The following is an 18879-nucleotide window of genomic DNA, read 5'->3' on the forward strand; positions in this document are numbered from 1 at the left end:
CACGCCGTCAAGGAATTAATTCCTGCATCTTAGATTATATTTCATTAGTTCATGTGCATCCCATAATGCACACGGCTGCACACGTAATGGACCGACATGCATGGCTGTTTCTAATCCATTATTCAATCTCTAATCAGCCTGATGAGTAAATGTAAAGATAAGATTCACTAATGTGTCCTTATGTTATTTTAAAATGGTAGATATTGAAATTGTGATTATTCCCAACACCCACTGGAGAACAAGTGTTGGTTTTTGTGCCATTTATTTTAGTTTAGCCAGGATTTTTTTTTAGCTCATCTGGCTCTGTTCTTAAAATGGGAAAAAATAACTTCAATATCAATGACTTCAGCTGCTGTACGGATGTCACACTGAGGAGATAAATGCTTCCCAAAATAAATATGCAGTAATAAATTGTCTAATTGGAAGGCTGTCCTTCTGATGATTGCTGTTGTTGAGGATCCAGCCACTGGAGCTATCTGTTGATTGATCTTGATTTTAATTGAGGTTTTGGCAAAACAAAATTGTAAATCCTTTCAAGTTCTGTGCAGAATTGCACATTATTACATTCAAATTACTGGGGTATGCTGGAGCCAGGTCCAATGTTTTTAATTAGGTAGAATGAAGTCCAGTTCAGTTTTAACATAGAGGGAATTCGTAGTACACCGCTCAGGGGCATCTTTAAAAAAATAAAAGTGGAGAACAAACAGTTCTTCTGCAAAACAGAATATTCTAATCAATTTAGTGTATTGATTGTTCCTTAAGCTGCCAAAACACACTGATGAAGTGACACCTCCAAGTTAAATAGTCGAGGTAATAACCTCATCTCTACAGAACTTGTTTCTTCCCAAGCACACAAGCATACGAGCCAAGTCCTGAATTGTCTTTGGGAGTGCTTTGTCTACAGTAAGTGTGCCTCTCAATCAGGCTGCACAATATTACAGCTATAGCTCAACAGTGAGTGTTTTTTTTTTTTTCCAGAACCGATGCCAAGATATGTTCTTCTATTTGATATTCTGTATCAATCTGATCTTGAATTACATGATTTAGTGCAATTTCCTGAGCAGAGGCTCAATAAATGAATACATTCATGAACCCATGACTGACAGGACAAAAAGGTTTAAATAAGTGGTGTGAAGTGGTCATTAGTAAATTTAGTCCATTCACCCTCATTTCCTGCTCCTCTGTTCTTGTTTTCTTGAACCTTTCAGTGATTATGTGCTGTTTTGTTGTTGAACAAGAAAACAACGCACAATCAATCAGCGGGAATCAGCACATTTAATGGCAGGCTGCACCTGTGACATTTGCCAACAGATCCTCCCATTGAAAGCCTGAGTGGTCTAAACCTTCTCTGAATATAAACATGACGGCATCTGCCATCCGAACGGAATCTCTAAAGGAGTTTTTTTTATGAGCATAGGTTGAAATGTAACACTTTCCAATTAGCCCATACGTTTTTCAGCATGACTCACCCTGTGTCCAAACGCAAACAAGTGAGAGTTAATCTAACAAATGGCTGTCGCCGCCCGATACCGGAGAGGCTCTGCTCTGAATAATGGATCGCTCCATCTGCAGCTCGTCCTCCGCCTTAATGGCACCGCATGCCTAACCTTAGCTGCTGATGAACTTCTCTGTTGACTGAAGTTAACATGTTGCTCTCTGGTTTACACAGGCAACAACACGTTAAAGGTTACACAGCAATGCATTATTAATCGACTGAGAACTAGCTGTGATTTAGTTGCCTTTTGTTCTTCACACAGCAGTTTAGAGGGACTTCTGGACCCTCTGTTTAACCAGCTGCTACGGCAACCTGACCCTGGATATGCTGAAGACAATGGATGGATGAATAGATGAATGGATGGATGGATAATAGTTTAGTAATGACTTACTCTGATGAAGCATTGTAAACTCAGGCGACAGGTCATTTACTGCAGATGGTCTTTATCTGTTTCCTACATCTTCAGACTCTTCACTGCTAATGTCTACACAGTATATTCTGTGAGGGGTTTTATAACTGTTTTTTTGTATCATTGTAAATCATTTAATGTTTAATTTAACCCTTTTATATACTCTCTTATATTATATAATATTATATATTATATTATCTATATTCTTCTGCAGTAAATTGTATCCCTTACCGTTGTATCCCTTACCGTTTTATATTGCTCTGTAAAGCACTTTGAATGGCCTTGTTTTGCATTGGATGATTTTTTTTCTTGCAATGTACGTATAATAACATGATTATTAATCTAAAATGAAATCATAAAGGTTTCATCCTTGAGGTTTTTTTTCAATCAAACTACCTTTTTCAATGCTGGGGTTTAAAATAGCTACACAATAAACACAGAGTTAAAATTCCATGTTAAGGAGTATTTTTCATTACTGTAGATACTTGTTAGATAAAACATATTTAGTAAAACCTGTTAACAGCAATTAATCAGACAGTCACATGTCTTACCAGGCTGCCCTGAGCTACAGACTTCACTCCAGTCAGGTTGCCAAGTTTTGATTAACAGATGGTTTGAAGTTGTACGTATGGGTGTCAATACACAATCTGGCAACTTGGATAAAATTAGACAAACATAAGATGTTCGGCTGCATGTATTTGTTAAATTACAGGAGTTTTCCAGGTAAAACAACAACATACGTAAGGATACTCATGGGAAAAACAGGAGCTTTTGCATGTATAGTTACGAGAAATCAGCTTTAATTGTGACGCAGTTAGAGAAAATCATGCTGTATAGTGGCCTGATGTGAGATGTTTCAGACTTCAGCTCCTCAGCAGGTTAAAACGTCACTGCACCCTATTGTCTGAAACCTGCAGCTGCATGAAATCAGACTGTCTGCTATTATTTTTGATCGGCCTATTCAGCAGCAACATGAGTTCGGTCGACTGCTCTGCAAAACAGTGGCACCACCGAGGTTTTATTTCTGACAAAGTAGCTGCTCAACAACCAGACACCACGGGGGCTAACGAGTCAACCAGGAAGGAAATCTTTAAAAAACATAGCATTTTAAAAACGATAAAGGGAAATTATGTTTGTCACAGAGAATATCTCACGAGGGGCACTGCAACGAGGCGACACACTGGGCCGGTAAAAGCAGGTAAATACAGCTGATATCTGACTGACGCCTTTTTAAAATCATTTAATATTCAAGGCAGCGTTTCATTTCACAGCAGTGATTTCATACCTGTTGTTTTTTTTTAACATTCTGAACAAACAAAAGCTAATAGCATAGAGTGAAATAACATCACCCCCACTGTCTGTATACTCCATGTAAACACGCAGCTGAAACTACTTCTTCAATCGTCTTGGGACGGGAAGCGTCAAGCTGAATGTACATCAACCTGAAACTGTCATGAAAGACACTGTTGGCTTGTTTTTGTGTTGATCATTGCATTTGTGTGTTTAGGTGTGATTATCACACTCCCCACCGGTGCCATCTAGACTGTTGCCTTGTTTTTCATATGTGAAAAGTTTCAGAAATATCTTGACCAACAGGAAATAACAACCTTCTCCAAAAGCAGCTACATTGAGAGGTTTATTAAATAGTCAATGTGGATTCATGACAAGACTGAAGAGTCATTAGAAATCATGACCCAGTAGAAATTTCCTTCTTTCATCGCCTACATATTTTTCAAAGGCTGCTTTTCTTTTATCGTCCTCTCCCACATCCTCTTATCACTGTTTTCTAAGTCACCTCACACATCCCATGTGTCTGAGGAACACATGCGTCTTACAGCATCATTCAGTTGTACAATATTACTGTTTGTCGTCGCTGCTATTCTTCCCAGAGAAGTGTTTGTTTTCAGCAGCCCCGTGGGATTTTCATCTCGCTGATAAAATCAGTTATTATTTCTGTGCTTTTTCTTTTTCTTTTATCATCGTTGGATTTTGTTCGTTCCATTTTTTTTTCTTCTCACTTTACACAACATACCGAATTGACTGAGGCCAAACGATTTAACCTCCACCAACTCTCCAAACTCACCTGGGGGCTCCAGGCTGTTTTTTCCTCACTCTGTGAAACTCAGTCTAAATTCAATTCTCATTTCATTTCTCTTCTGTCATTGCTTTGTTTTCAATTATTTGTTAATTACAGGAATCCAGCTTGCTGCACTTCTAATAAAAACATGTTTCTAACCAGGTAGCCTGCAACTATGGCAGCACTGATCTCTACCATCATGCCCTGTAGGTAACCAGCAATTTACCTAACTTTTGATTAAGAGGCAAAAGCACCATATTGTGATCCCAGCATCCTTCATTGGCACCAACGCTCCTCTTATAAATGCTCTGCTCACTTTACCGGAGAGAGCAGTCGAGTTTCAATCAAACTGCTGTGAGGAAATGACCCTTTACTCCGACTGAGGATCCCATTATTGAAGTGGGAGATGTACGCACTGTTTTCCATAGCAACCTGTGGGTTATGAAAAGATTAAAAGCTTCTCAGCAGGTTTCACTGACTGCGTCATTATTTTTTGGGGTGCCCTCAACTGCCATTTGAAAATGTCAATCACAGACATATTTATCGAGGGTCAATCTACACAGTTTGTGCAAAACTTTATTGTTTCTGTGTTTTTGGGAGGTTGAAAACTGTATTTTTTGGAAACAAGGTCTCAAAGTGAATACATCTTAAAAAGCTTCCGTGTAGGCAACCGAAAACGCATCATTTGTGAAACGATGATTTCATAGCCCTGCTTCTCTTACCTGTAACTTGAACTACACCAATAGACATAATGTAACAACAACAACGGCGGACGACAATGTCAGGTTCCTCGGATACTGAGCCTGAAGCTCCACATCTTCTTCTCCATCACTGTTGTATTATGTACTACAGCAATTCCGAGTCGTTTTCAGATATTTCTTGAAATGATGCTGTGTTTACAGAAAACTTTTTGAGAAACAACAAGAAAAAGATAGTTTTGGGAAAGCTCCATTTCCATGTGGACAAGGCCTAAGAGGAGAGGATCGGGAGGAAGTGACGTCATCTTGTCATGACTGTTCGAATCGTAGCTGGTGACACCAACAAGGTCAAAGAAGGTCTGACCAAAATAAGATGACGACTTATTTGATGAAGGTCCTTCGTTGTCCACATGAAAAGACGTCTGCCACATTTAAAGGAGTCTTCAAACACATCCTGCAGGACAGATATTGTTATGGGACAGAATTAACCTTAAACCTTAAGAATTAGCCACTTTCTGTGCGGTCTGCTACGAGCCTCGCTACATTCAAAACGCACCTTAAGACCTACTTGTTTACTCTGGCCTTTGGCTGAGTTAAGTCACTGTATTTTGGATTTATACTGTATTACTCTTCTCATGTGTATTGCTTATTTGTTCATTTATTATACTGCTTTGCTTGTATTGCTCGTTGTATTGCTGACTTTTATCCTGTAAAGCACTTTGGCTGGCCTCCGGCCTTTAAAGGTGCTATATAAATAAAGCTGACATTGACATTGACATTGACATTGACATTGACATTAAAGTTTGCAAACAAACCCTCTGAACCTTCTTGACAAGACAGACGAGTCGCCTCCATCCATGCTGTTGAAAGATTGAACGTCGCTGCTTGTGTTTCACCTGCTTGGTGTCTTGTTCTTCATAGTAACACCTGAGTGTCACTCTCCCTGCCGGAGCTCACGCTGCCTTTCATCGCCACATGATTCAGATCTCAATTTAGCCGCTAACATCTCATCTCTGGAACACATCCATCAACTCATTTCCCAAACTTCTCAGCTGGCCAAACTTGCCTCATCCCTTTGTGCCACGCTCCCTAAGGAAGCTGATTCATGTTCATCATCGCAGCGGGATATTTGCATTTCAGTCCTATTTTTCATCACATCTATTTATCCTCCTCAAAGGAGAGGCACTTTGATGTCCTTCAAATCTCATTACGGCTGGGGCTCGGCACCGGCAAATACTGATTTCCCCTGGTTTTGCATTAGCGGGGGAAGAAATGAGAGAGAGACAAAATCCCTGTGGAGCAAAATCCAAATGGATATGGACAGTCATGAGGGGAATTCTTTGAAACGCACAGCACCAGGCGTCTCGTTCCATCATGGCGACACAACTTGTTTACAGGTGATTAGCAACACCCAGTGTGATATGGAGATGTATGACTTACCTGAAATCAGTGACACGACTCAAGACGGACAGACTGAGGCGTACTTGTTTTCCAGACACACCAACTATTTGTACACTGCACTTGAACTTCAAAGCGGATATAATCCATCAGACAGCAGCAGTCTGAGGGCAGAGTACCATCGTCTTAGTCTATCAAGCTGCAGCCAAGTGAGTCGGAAAGTCTTCTAGTACAGTAGTTCAGCAGCTGAGAACTGTTTTCCTTCCTGATATTTAACATAAAGCAAACATTTTAATGAGCATTATAGATGTTTTATAATAGTCTCAAACACACTTTTTCCTTGTGCTAGTCTGCTGGTGCCAACGGGGAGTGTGTTACCCTGCTGTGGTTTAAATCAGATACTCATTGATGACTTATCTAAATTACTGTGGTAGCGGTTTCCCTGTATGAGGTCCACACCAGCTGGTGACAGATTGTAGATATAGACCATGAACGATTAAAAAGAGCATATTTCTTCCAGTTAAATAAAGTCAATGAATTACAGCAGCAAAGCTTAGAATTATAAACACATACCAAGTGTGATTACAGCCGGTTTTGGATCACAATCAACTCAGCGTGTGTCAAATGGAGAAATGATTGCAGAGATGCGCTCTCTTCCCAACATGTGATCCGACGTCCACATGAAAATATACATTTGTGTTCAAAAATCAACCCAGCTGCCAAAAACATGGACCAACCACAGGGTTTAGTGTCTCACATGAGGGGGGCATCCACTCAGTCAGCTTTAATTCAGGCCAAGTGTGGAGAGGTGGAGATTCGGAGATGCTGGACTGAAGATTTGAAGATTCAGGGAGAACAAACAACACAATCAGGGTTGATGGGAGAAACCTGGTCTATCATTATGTCTAATACAAACAAGCAGCTGAGCTCTAATGGCTACAAAACAATTACTAGTCATCTTAAACACCTTCTCTGCCTGAGTGACAGAAGATCTGCTCATCTGTGCCCTCTGACCCTTCCCACTAACAATCACTAAGATTAAAGGCACTGCTGTTAACCTGTGTCACCAGTGGTCAGCTACGAGTGTGTTCACAACTGGTTTTAAAATGCAGCTCTGCATGTGTCTTCATTGACCACTTGTGATCGGATTTCAGTTCCCTGCTTTAAATGGAAATAAAGAGGTGTGTGTTGCTGTATAGAGTCAATCTACTGTCAGTGTGTATCCGTATGTATTATCTGTGTGTAATATTTTCGGTTCATATTAAAACTTTCCTTCAATGTCGCTCTGATGTATTTGTGTTCACACTGCGGAGGGAAGGTGGACACCTCCTAATGTGTCTTCTGTGTCTTAACACCTGTATTTAGAGACTGAATCACCTGAGACAGGTGTTAATTAGGACCCAAACAATTAATGAGCTGCTTTGAGCCTTTCTCACTCACACAGGTATCAGCACCAACTTTTTTGTGCCTTCAAACTTTGCAGGTGAAATGTAAACTGTCTGGTTTAATGCAAAAATGATGTCATTGCATTATTTGATCTGTTAGAGAAAAATAATGTCAGTGTTCATTCAGTTTGTGGTTTTATCTCATTTGTGTGTCATTATTCAGCAAAGCCTTTTCACCTTCTAATGTAGTTATTTTTATTCATCTTATTTACATTCCAAGAGTTTACTTCAGTGCTACACTGAGGACACAATGAACAATAAAAGTTAATCATTGTAAAACTGTAGAACCTCCAATACAGATAAGTTGCCTGTGTTTGGAGCATATTTGTGGGATCAATGCAAAATATGTATCTATTTGTAAACATGAGGATTATTAGTATCCGTATTGACCCATAAATCCCACATCAGTCGGGCCCTAATGTTAATACCAGGCCTGTGTGTATGTGTGTGTGTGTGTGTGGCACCGAAAGCTGAATACTCTGCTGTGGACCAGTAGTTTCTGACTGGCAGGACGATTTGCACGGAGGTTTTTAAGGAGGCAGCATCAACACATGTACCAAGGTCACATGGCCGTGGGCTTACATTGAGACGACAGATCCATACGCAGGCAACAGAGGGTGAATACAGAGGGGAGATAAGACGGAGCGAAAAGGGGAAAGAGAAAGATGTGCAGCAACGACTAAACAAAGTGGAAGGAGGCTTATGGGGAAATAATGTGGAACAAAGCAATGAAAAGACTTGTAGCTGGGGATCGGCTAAAAGCTCGGAGAGAGAAGGTCTTCCACAAGTTTCAAAAGGAATGCTTTATTTCACAACGCTCTTGGCATTGACACTGCACACAAGTCTGCGTCTGTGCATTGAGTTGATATTCCTAAACAGTAATGAGTTTTGCTTTTGTTGCACGATAAAGAGAGGGCCCCAGGGTGAAGGATAAAAATATTAAGGCTTCTCATTTTCCTTCAGCGTGCGCTCCTGCTTCACGGAGCCAATTAAAAAGAGGCAGAAATTGTAGAGACCTTGAAAGAGTCACTCAATTATTAAGGGCTTTTAGTCTTCATTTGTGCATCATGTGGAAATAAACAATGCAATAATGCATGTGCATGCAGCGTTCCTTTAGGTGGACTGTTTAATACTATTATTCACAGAAGCTTTCTAACGTCCAATGGTGCGTGTTTTCCAGAGAGTCTACGAGGAGTTTTCTATGAATAACGATTATACTAATATTTTCTACAGTGTTTAACATCTCTGTGGGGAGATGAGTGTATTCATGATGTCTTGGTGTATTGGCAGTTAGACTGGAGATATGCAGGCAGTAAAGACCGGGGGAGGAGGGAGTGAGGGCAGAGAAGGAGATGCTGGAGCTTCATGCTAAACGGATCATTTGTTTACAATAATTTGAAAAATGGTCATAAATGTGGGCCCATGTGTATAGAGATCAAACAACTGGATTTTATGAAATGTAAAAATGAAACTTTAAAGCTCGACGCTGCATCAACACACAATCTGTCTGCTTGTTTAATCTGTTCACGAACAGAAACGTAGAAGTAGCAGCTACAGATTCATGGTCTCCACAGGATGAATCCTAGTGAATGACTGGTTGATTCTCATCGTTTGCAGTGAAGCGTTTTAAAACTATTTAATGAATGAATTACTTTTTCTATAGCCCCAATTGTGTGATACTTGTCAGTAGTTTTGTAATGAAATTCAACATTTAGTTAGAATTGAAAGTGTGATGTGTTATGAAATTGAAACCTGTGGTTTTCAAATTCTAGGTAATGTGGTTGGTTGGATTCATTTGAAAGTCAGGCTTAAACACTTCCTGTTTTTAAATACAGTTAATAAAGAGACCTCAAGTTGGAAATAACGTGTAGTTTGGCTTTTTCTCTTAACATTACAACAGGTAGATCTTCACTTTCACTCAGGTCGAGCTTGGGGATCTCTGGCTCTGCAGTGAAATGTTAAATCTGATCAACATAAGTTAGCATGGCTGTTAGCACAAAGAGCTAATAACAAGGCCGTAGCACATGAATTTCAACAGGACAATGTCGTCCCATATCAAAGCCAAGGTCCAAAACCATTTATATTAGCATAGTTCTGATGTGACAGCATTGAGTGTGAAATCGCGCGCTTCGCTGAAAATAAACACCGAGTTGACGCGTTGCCTCTCACATATACGTGAAGAAGTTTACACTATCCCTTCACGCATATTTCAGTTTGCAGCTCTCACGTGTAAGAAAATGTATCGCCACGTATCTGTTGTTGAAGGAACAGATTTTTAAACAGAAGTGCGACAGCATTACAACCTGAAATCTACGACACCTCTCCTGACAGCCACGCTGAGCACACTTTGTTAGCCCGTGTTGGAAGTGGCAGAACAAAAGGGAAAGTCTGTAGGAACATGGTCCTGTAAGCTTTTAGCGAGCGGCTGCAGTCATTCATGTGTTGACACAGAGCCGGTAATGGAACCATAATTGAAAAGTAGACGAGAATTGCAGCTCTGGACATGATATTTCAGTCTGCACGTCTATAATCAAGATCCCAGGCTGACAGGGAAACCGACGCCTTGATTGAACAGCAGGAATAAACATTTCAAAGCCCGGTGGAGAAACCGGCAGCAGTGTTTGCACTGTTTGTCTTCGCTACTGTAATGCCTGCTGCATTGTTTGCTCCCGACCATTTAGTGATGCAGTCATGTGAAGCTATGCATACAAATAACAACTGTAATAGCTAGTCCATCATTTATCCTCGCCCAAGTGAGGCACAAGTCAGAATACACAAACACCAAACACACAGAGTGCACCGGTCTCTGGAGCCTCCGTCACTCGATAACACCTTCACACCTCTGCAAGATGTAAACATGCTGCCATTCATCTGAGGAGCAGGTGTAAAGTCAGGCCTGGCTGCTGGAGTTACAGTAAACACTTCAGAATAATAGCATAGGGACTTTTTTTTCTTCTTTATTTAAAGTAATAATGCTGCTGAGAAGTTTGTTTGAAGAAGTTTCACACCAAAAGAATCACTCCCCACAACAGGGGAGTAACTCACACCATAAGTGGGAAGATACACGTTTAAAGATTTGTACAAGTGAAGGAGCAGCTTTCTGCTTCTGAACTGACGAATGAGTTTGACACCGACAGTGACAGCCGGGTTATTTTGATTTGCTGTCTCCGTGTTGACACCTACATGTTTTCCCCTCTGTTGATCATGACAGCTCGTGCTTTGACATTTAATTCACTACAAAAGGAAATGATGGTAGAGGAACAGTCAAGTGTTTAGGACCAAAAATAAATATTCTCATATTTTAATGTGAAAAATGCATGTTTTCTTTTTTAAATTCCACCACTTCTATCTGAAGTCTCTTTGAAGATTTTAATCACAGGATCAAGGATCCAACGCTTCCTATGGCGCCGTGTGCTGCACATTGAAGCCTGCTGTAATCACACACTCTGTAGGCTGTGCAGTCTGAAGGGGAGAGGGGGGGGGGCATCCAGAGTGATTGTCAGCGCCTGTGGGCAGTACGCTTACGTATCCATGGCGACAGAGATCACGGCAAACAGAGGAGTAAATCATCACAAACACTACAGATCCTGTTTTCATTTTTGCAGGAAGGGAAAATAACAGAAAAACATGAGGCTGAGCATCGTCCGACAGTTTGTCTCCCCGCTGCTTATTTTCTGTTGGGATGTCAGACTTACAACGTAGGCTTCAAATATCTCATTCTAAACATCTAAATGTTACTTTTATGAAACTAGATAATATGATTACGACAGTCTTGAGTCTACTTAAAGGGGACATATTATGGAAATATCACTTTTTGAAGGCTCTTTAACATATATTTGGGTGATTGTCTTGTCTTCCAGCCCCAAAAATATGAGAATTGACAAAAAAATCTGTAATTTTCAGGCTCCCTAGATTGAAATCCATGTGGTTTTATGAGCTGTTCCCTCAGTTGTCTTCCAGTGACGTAACTAGTTTTTGAATTTGCATAATACCACCCCTACCTGGGACCGGTAGAAGGGGCGGGGCAAGCAGTGGTTAATTTGCATTTAAAGGGACAGGCACTGAAACCAGCCGTTCTGAACAGGGCTGTTTTGAGAGGACGAAAAGAGCTGTGATGTTTGATCCTTGGGGTATATGGGGTCACAGACATGTCTTTAAGACACCTGGGAACTATTTTAATTTGTGGAAAAGGGGGCAGAATATGTCTCCTTTAAAGCTTAAAATAAAGAGGTTTGCTTCAGCACCCACGTAGTTCTTTTCAATATCATGGAATAAAACGTGACTGCAGGAAACAAGACTAAAGCCTCAGTGCAGTAGGCGACCTCGAAGTAGACGCCAAGCACTAATCTGTTGTTGTGAGACAAAGTGGTGATCAGGTAAAAGAAAGCATGCAGGAATACATAGTCTACTCTTGCGCAGGTTTTTCAACAAACACAGGAATTCCACAACTCCATACACCCATATACACCACCACTTACTAGCACATGCACTGGCACTTTAACCCACGTAACCTGCCATGTTGTATTATTCTCCTTATCTTCTTTTAACCTACCCCGTCCTTTGTTTTTGTGCTTGTTTTCCTGTTCTCCTGCTCTTACGATGTGTGTGATTTTAAGTATGTTTGCAATTTCATTGTATTTTAATGCAGTGACAATAAAGGCCTCTTACTCTTACTCTTACATAGAGATGCCAGGTGATGCTGCTGAGCTCAGGCCTACAGTACAATCAGCTCTGTAGGGGAACAGCAGTCACTGGGGGGGGGCGGGGTCGGCGGAGATTAAACACAGTGGGACCAGATATTTCAGATGATAATATGTTAAAATATTATCACAGAAAAACCATCTAAGTGGTTTGATCCCACTGAGGTTAAGAGGAATGTCTCTTCAGAGTCGGGCATTGTGAATGTCAGTGATACTTAAATGCCTAAGATGTTTAAAATATTACATGTGAATGCGCTAAATTGCTTCTCGAGCCCAAAGGACACTTGAGGCTGTATCCCATCATACCTTTAAGTGGCCTTCATCTCTTTTCAAGCAGCTATAGAAGCATCTTGATCGCCTGTGTTTTGGCTCCTGGGCTCCTCTGCATACTAATGCTGCTGTTTGAGGGAACGTACAGCCTCCAGATTCCCACTGCTCCTGCCTTTCTTCTGCTGCCAAGCGGGGTGCCATCTCTCTCACACACGGGCTGTGAGTGCACGAGAGTGTGAGTGACAAGAGGGGGAAAGGGAAGGAAGGGAGAGAGAGAGAGCATGATAACAGACAACCATGTCCGCCTAATCTGTGTGCATGTATATACAGTAGGTGCGTGTACTCGAAGGCATCGTGTCCAAGTCTGGTTTCCCTCTGCAATGCGTCAGGATCCCACATTGCGAACCCGAGCTCCTGGCAGCACTTAGAAGGCCTCGTATGATCTGCAAAAACGTGGCCCCCAACACATGCCAGCCATACCGCCGGGGAGCTGGCAAGGGTCTGGAGCAAATTCTGAATATTTCTGGTCCATCAAAGTGTGTGTATGTGTGTGAGAGAGAAGGAGAGAGACATGGTGGTGGGGTTTTATAAGGAGATCGCTTCAGTCTATAGCTGTGCTGGTCCCACAGGAGAAAACATGTTCATATACAGATACGCTCCCTGGAACACACACACACGGCATTGTTCCTCCACTGTTGGGAGAGATTTGACATTATGGATGTTTAACGCTGTGAATGAGGTCACGTTTTCATCCAGTCTGTTTGTTTGTTTGTGTGTTTATTAACGGAATTAAGACAAAAAAAACTACTGAACAGACTGGGATAAAGAATAAGCCAGAGAGGAAGCGCTAACGCTAATTCTTTGGCAGATTCATCCTGACAGAGGTTGGAAGTCATGTTTCAATATTTTCTTCAGTTTCTCAGTAAATACATTTTGGATCTTGATGTAAAAAGAAAATAAGACACAATTTGGTGCAGATCCAAACACGTTTCCTTTGAAAGAAGAAAAAGATGTCGTCCAACTGTGAGAATTCTTCTCTATTCATGAAATTAGGGACAACACAAACACCAAAAACTACACACTGGATGGTTTCTTTGACCTCCTGCTAACATCTGCTAAATAGCACTGAGCACAAACACCACGAGCGGCCTGCTGAGATGTTGTTACATTAGTTTAGCAGCAGTTTGTCAACGACTGGACGGAGAAACAAGTTGTGAAGATGGAAGACAAAACTCTTCCGTCACACTGAGCGTGAACCCCGGAGCGGCATCGGCTCCGTCACGTCCCCCTCACTTTGATTTTGACTGACGTCTTGGCTCCGTGAACGCTGCTTGTCAGAATCTGTTCAGTTTATGCACATCACTTCGCCGTCTCTTAAAACGTGTTCAAAAGCGGCTCGTCTGTTTGTTGTTCACACACATGCGAGTCAAAGGATTCAACTCTGCAGCAGCTGAAAGTGTTTGTCAAACAGGAACATACCGAGGGCTTTGGATTGGATTGGTCCAACAGAACAAGATATTACCTTTATTAAAGGGGAATTGCCGGGTTTTTTTTACAATCTGGACCTTACTTCTAGCATAAAATACGATCATTTACATTTACTAACAGTTAACCCCCGGACTCAGAGCGGAATAGCACTAGCGTATCATAACAAAATATTGGTGAAATGAATGAGTTTCGCAGCAGATAATGTGTTATTTAGAGGCTGCATTCCGGTGCCCTATAGACCCGCAAGATATGCGGTTCTCGGCTGGATCTAATTTCGTCAGAACGACTTGTAATGACACCAAAGTTATCTGGGTGAGTAAATTATCGTATTTTATGCTAGAAATAAGGTCCAGATTTTAAAAAAACGGCAATTCCCCTTTAAGATGATCAATTCATTGAAACTAGAAAAAAAAAACTATATTTTCAGGTTTCTAGTCTGTTCGAAATCACAGCTTTAAGGCCCTTACACACTGGTGGCATGACGAATAAAAGACACGAAATTGCAAAATAGTCAGCAGCGAATATTTTGCATCAAAACCATTCATACCAGCGGCCGGCGGCAATGCAAATATATGTGACAATTATTAACCAAGATCTGGCTTTGCATCAGGTGGTTCTTTGCCTCCATGTCACGCTTTAAAACTGGATAACACACACCTACTGGTTGATTACCCCTCACGTATTCAACAGCGGTTTGTTTACATTAGCCAAACCTGCTACAGTACCTCCAACACAGCAGATTGAAAAAAAGATGTCATATTTTCACTGCATAACAATCATGGCGTGTGAAAACACTGTAAAAAAAAATATTGACGAGTGAATTACTTGCAGGACAAACCCATCCACAGTGTGTAGTAGGGGCCTTTATATAACTAGGGATGCCATGACTTTGAACAAAATAACACACCTGCTTATGATTTCTCCATAACCACGTATGCATCAAAAAACCCATGCATAAAGTTTGCAGAGACAGCAGCACTCAGTAACACATGTTTAAGCCTTCAGCTCTCTGTGATGAGTATTTCCTGTTTATATATTCATGAAACAAACAGTTCACAAAGACAAAAATGCCCCCGAACACACAGTTACTGCAGTACATGTAAATCACTCATCATATTCACTCCAACACTCTAAGAAAAGAAAAAAAAAAAAAACAAGGTCCGCATTGATTTGACGCCACAAGGATCAAAGCGCTGCAGGTGCAGAGGATTTACCACAGCGAGGAGGCTGGTAAGTCCTGCTCGATATTCATGGCCAAGGAGAAGAAAATGAGCACATGTCCTCCTCCAATAGAGACTTCCTGCCTCCATGTTCACAGCAGCCGGGAAATGAATCTGAAAAATCCTCCCGTGTTCGTCCTAAGCCGCCCCGACGCTGGTAAACCAGCTGGCTCGCTCCAGAGGAGGGGATCTGTGTCTGAACCTTTGAGATGTTTGTCTTCAAAATCTCATTATGCAAAGTTGTTGAAGATTTGTTTGGTGTGTGTGTTTTTTTTTTTTTGGAGGATGTTGAGTCACGACTTGTGCTAATAGTGATGGCTCACAGCCTGCTTGCATGAGAGCTGCACCCACAGGTGTCAGGATTAGGCAAAGAGAAACAAAACTCAAAGGAGAAATAGATTATAAAGTTGTATTTTCAAGAAGGAATTCATTGTTTTACGACTACATCGTATGAGAATAAAATAATCATGTGTCATCCATTATTTAGGAGCACAACACTTGTTTTTATAAGGGAAATGACATAGCTCAAACTATATTTTCCAATATATTTGTTTTATTCTCATGACTTCTTGCTCCTAAAGTTGTGAATTTATTGTCACATTGCCTTTTCTATATTCATTCTAAAATTAGATTTCCCTTAAAACCTTTCTATCATGATTCTGTAACTATTGGTCTTTACTTCATAGAGTAAAGTGGCTTTCAGGTGTAATTTACAGTAGATGTCATAACACATTGTCATTATTATTTATCATTAACGATTATTATCACCACTACAGAGCTGTGAAGCACTTGACTTTCTATTCATCTATAAAATATTACATAATGACAATAATGACAGTAATAAAGAGCCACTGTGCAGCGTGTGAGGTCCGTACTGAGGCGCTGGTACAGCAGATGTAACAGCGTTTTGTTTCTCTGCTGCTCACAGGTGATGGAGAGAAACCATTTTCCATAGTTTGCGCGAATGTGTCAGGTGAAAACGAGGGGGGGTCACTGTTCATCGATTTCCGCTTGTTGTGTTGTGGAGTCTCTTTATAGTCAGAGTGCTGGAGCTCGGCCAGAGAACAAAGCGCCGGCCCTGGTACACGGCATTACATTCATTTTGGCAGATGCTTTTATCCAAACGACTCACAATTTTCACATCAGCGTGCTATTTGGGCTTCGGCGTTTATCTCAAGGACTCTTCAAGCAACCTTGCGGTTAATGGCCGACCTCCTCCACCAGCTGAGGACAGCCGTTCTTGCTCTTCTTCTTCCTGCAAGTGTCACCTGAGCGGAAAGGAGAGCGCCGGGGAAATCTTGCTGAAACATCTGACGCGACCTCTCGACTCTGCTTTTAATCTCTTCCTCCGTTGAACAGCCAGGTCAACACCACGATGAGAGCACTGCGACGTAATCACTGTTTTCTCCCTCAAAAAAAAAAAAAAAGGTCTGAAGCCCTCTGCAACATGATGAAGCTGTTGTGTTACATGTGGGCTGTCACTCATTCACCAAGACCTCTATGAGCCTTTGTGTTGAAGATAATGGAGGATGTGCTGGCACGGTGATTGCTGAGGACCTGGCAGTCAGACATAATAGAGCCCTGGGAGAGATGGGTTAGTTTGTACTGGAGTGGCCTTGATTGAAAACTGTTTTCAGGAGCTGGAAGCAGCATCCGTTATTCAGTACAAAGTGTAATGCATCTATCGGTGTTGACAGTTGGCGAGGCGTTCAGGGCCGCCATTCCCCCGGTCTGCAAATCCTACTGAGACCCCGATCAAAAAGGAAAGACAAAAAAAAAAAAACCTGCCTTCATACTGATGCCTCACTCCCAATTTTTCTTTTATCTGATGGGGACACTGATGTTTCGCTTGCAGGAAAAGAACAGGATAATTCATGTTTATCGACCCAAAAACTCAAAACTAAACAGTTCATTTAACATACGAGGTTAAAACGTTCAGTCCAGTCACACTCCACAGCTTCAATCCCACTCAAATCACAGTAAACAAGTAAATCTGAGTGGGTGTTTTGGGTTTGCTGAGGCACTTACACTCGGGGTATTTGTGAGTAGTCAAGTGCCCACTCGTGATGAATTTTCAGTAATTGCCACAGCGCCCAAGCACCCATTAAAGCTGCAGGCATGTGGAAGTCTATCAGAGCTCACAGCAACACACTTGGTTAATAAGGGCTTTAGTTGGCGCCTGAAAATACAAACAGTGCACACAGAAAGATGTGCTGGGACAAATAAAACAAATCGTAACAAATATAACCAATCAGATATTACTGAGAATAACATTTAAAATTGTGTAATTTAGGAGCTGAGAGGAGAAAAATAGTAAAGATTTAAAATGAAGTTGTCTGCATAGAAAATACACACAGATAAAATAATGATCTGGGTTTTGCTGTAACTGTGTTATATTTAGTCTTCAATAATAACATTCACTCTAAAAACCAACATTAAAGGAGACATATCATGCCTTTTTTCCACAAATTAAAATAGTTCCCAGGTGTCTTAAAGACATATCTGTGACATGCTTTGGTCAAAATACCCCAAGGATCAAACATCACAGCTCTATTCATCTGCTCAAAACAGCCCTGTTCAGAACGGCTGGTTTCAGTGCCTGTCCCTTTAAATGCAAATCAGCCACTGCTTGCCCCGCCCCTTCTACCGGTACCAAGTAGAGGTGGTGTTATGCAAATTTGAAAACTAATTGCATCATTGTCAGACAACCGAGGGAACAGCTCGTAAAACAACATGGATTTCAACCTTAGGAGCCTGAAAATTACAGATTTTTTGGTTGATTCTCACATTTTCGGGGCCGTAAGGCAAGAAAAACATCTAAATATATGTTGAAGAGCCTTCAAAAAGTGATATTTCCATTTATATTTAAGTCACAAACTTCAGCTTCTTCACACTCGGCCTGTTGGGTTTCTCTACCATCAACATCTGGACTGATGTGATGCAGCAGACCGTGGTGAATTCTGGGATACAGCTCACTCCCGAGTCGACTCCCCCGTGTTGGCGTTGTTTGGCAAGAGGAAATGTGTGATACCATCTATGTAAAACCATCCACATCAGTGTAACTGTCTTCAGAATAAATAAATACTCCACCGCAGAGACACGGTTTACTGGGAGCCCGGGGTTTTTTGTCCAGCTGGCAGCCGAGCGTTAACTGGCACTTAATTAGCTATCTAGCTCACTATGCTAGCTGGCTACTGTTGCCATGTTCCTGGGTTGCTTTCCAACTGGCCCCACAGGCGCTCACACTGTGCCATCCTCCCGACACCAGATGAATTCACAGATGAATGTTTCCTGTGCAGGAGCCACATTTGGGGAGATATTTTATAACATGTATTTATATTTAAGTACATCGCTAACACTTTGCCATATGTATTAATTCCTCTTTTTATGTCAAATATCACAACAAACATTTAAATTTCTAGTGCATGTGAACAGGACCATCTGTGAAAGAAGAACTAGGAATAAAAACCAACAACGTGTGGCCACTAAATACCTATAAATAATTTATGAATGTGCCTTGTTAAGTCCTTATTAAAGAGGGAACATCATTAAGAGATAGTCTGACTCTTTAAAACAGCACAAACTTGACAGGTGAGAGATTTTAGAGCAGCAGAAGATGGCCACTTTTTCGTGTCCCTGTTTGGCGTCTAACAGGAAGCTTTTTACCGCATGTCACTTC

The sequence above is a fragment of the Trachurus trachurus genome, assembly GCF_905171665.1.
Source record: "Trachurus trachurus genome assembly, chromosome: 19".
NCBI classification, from domain to species: domain Eukaryota; kingdom Metazoa; phylum Chordata; class Actinopteri; order Carangiformes; family Carangidae; genus Trachurus; species Trachurus trachurus.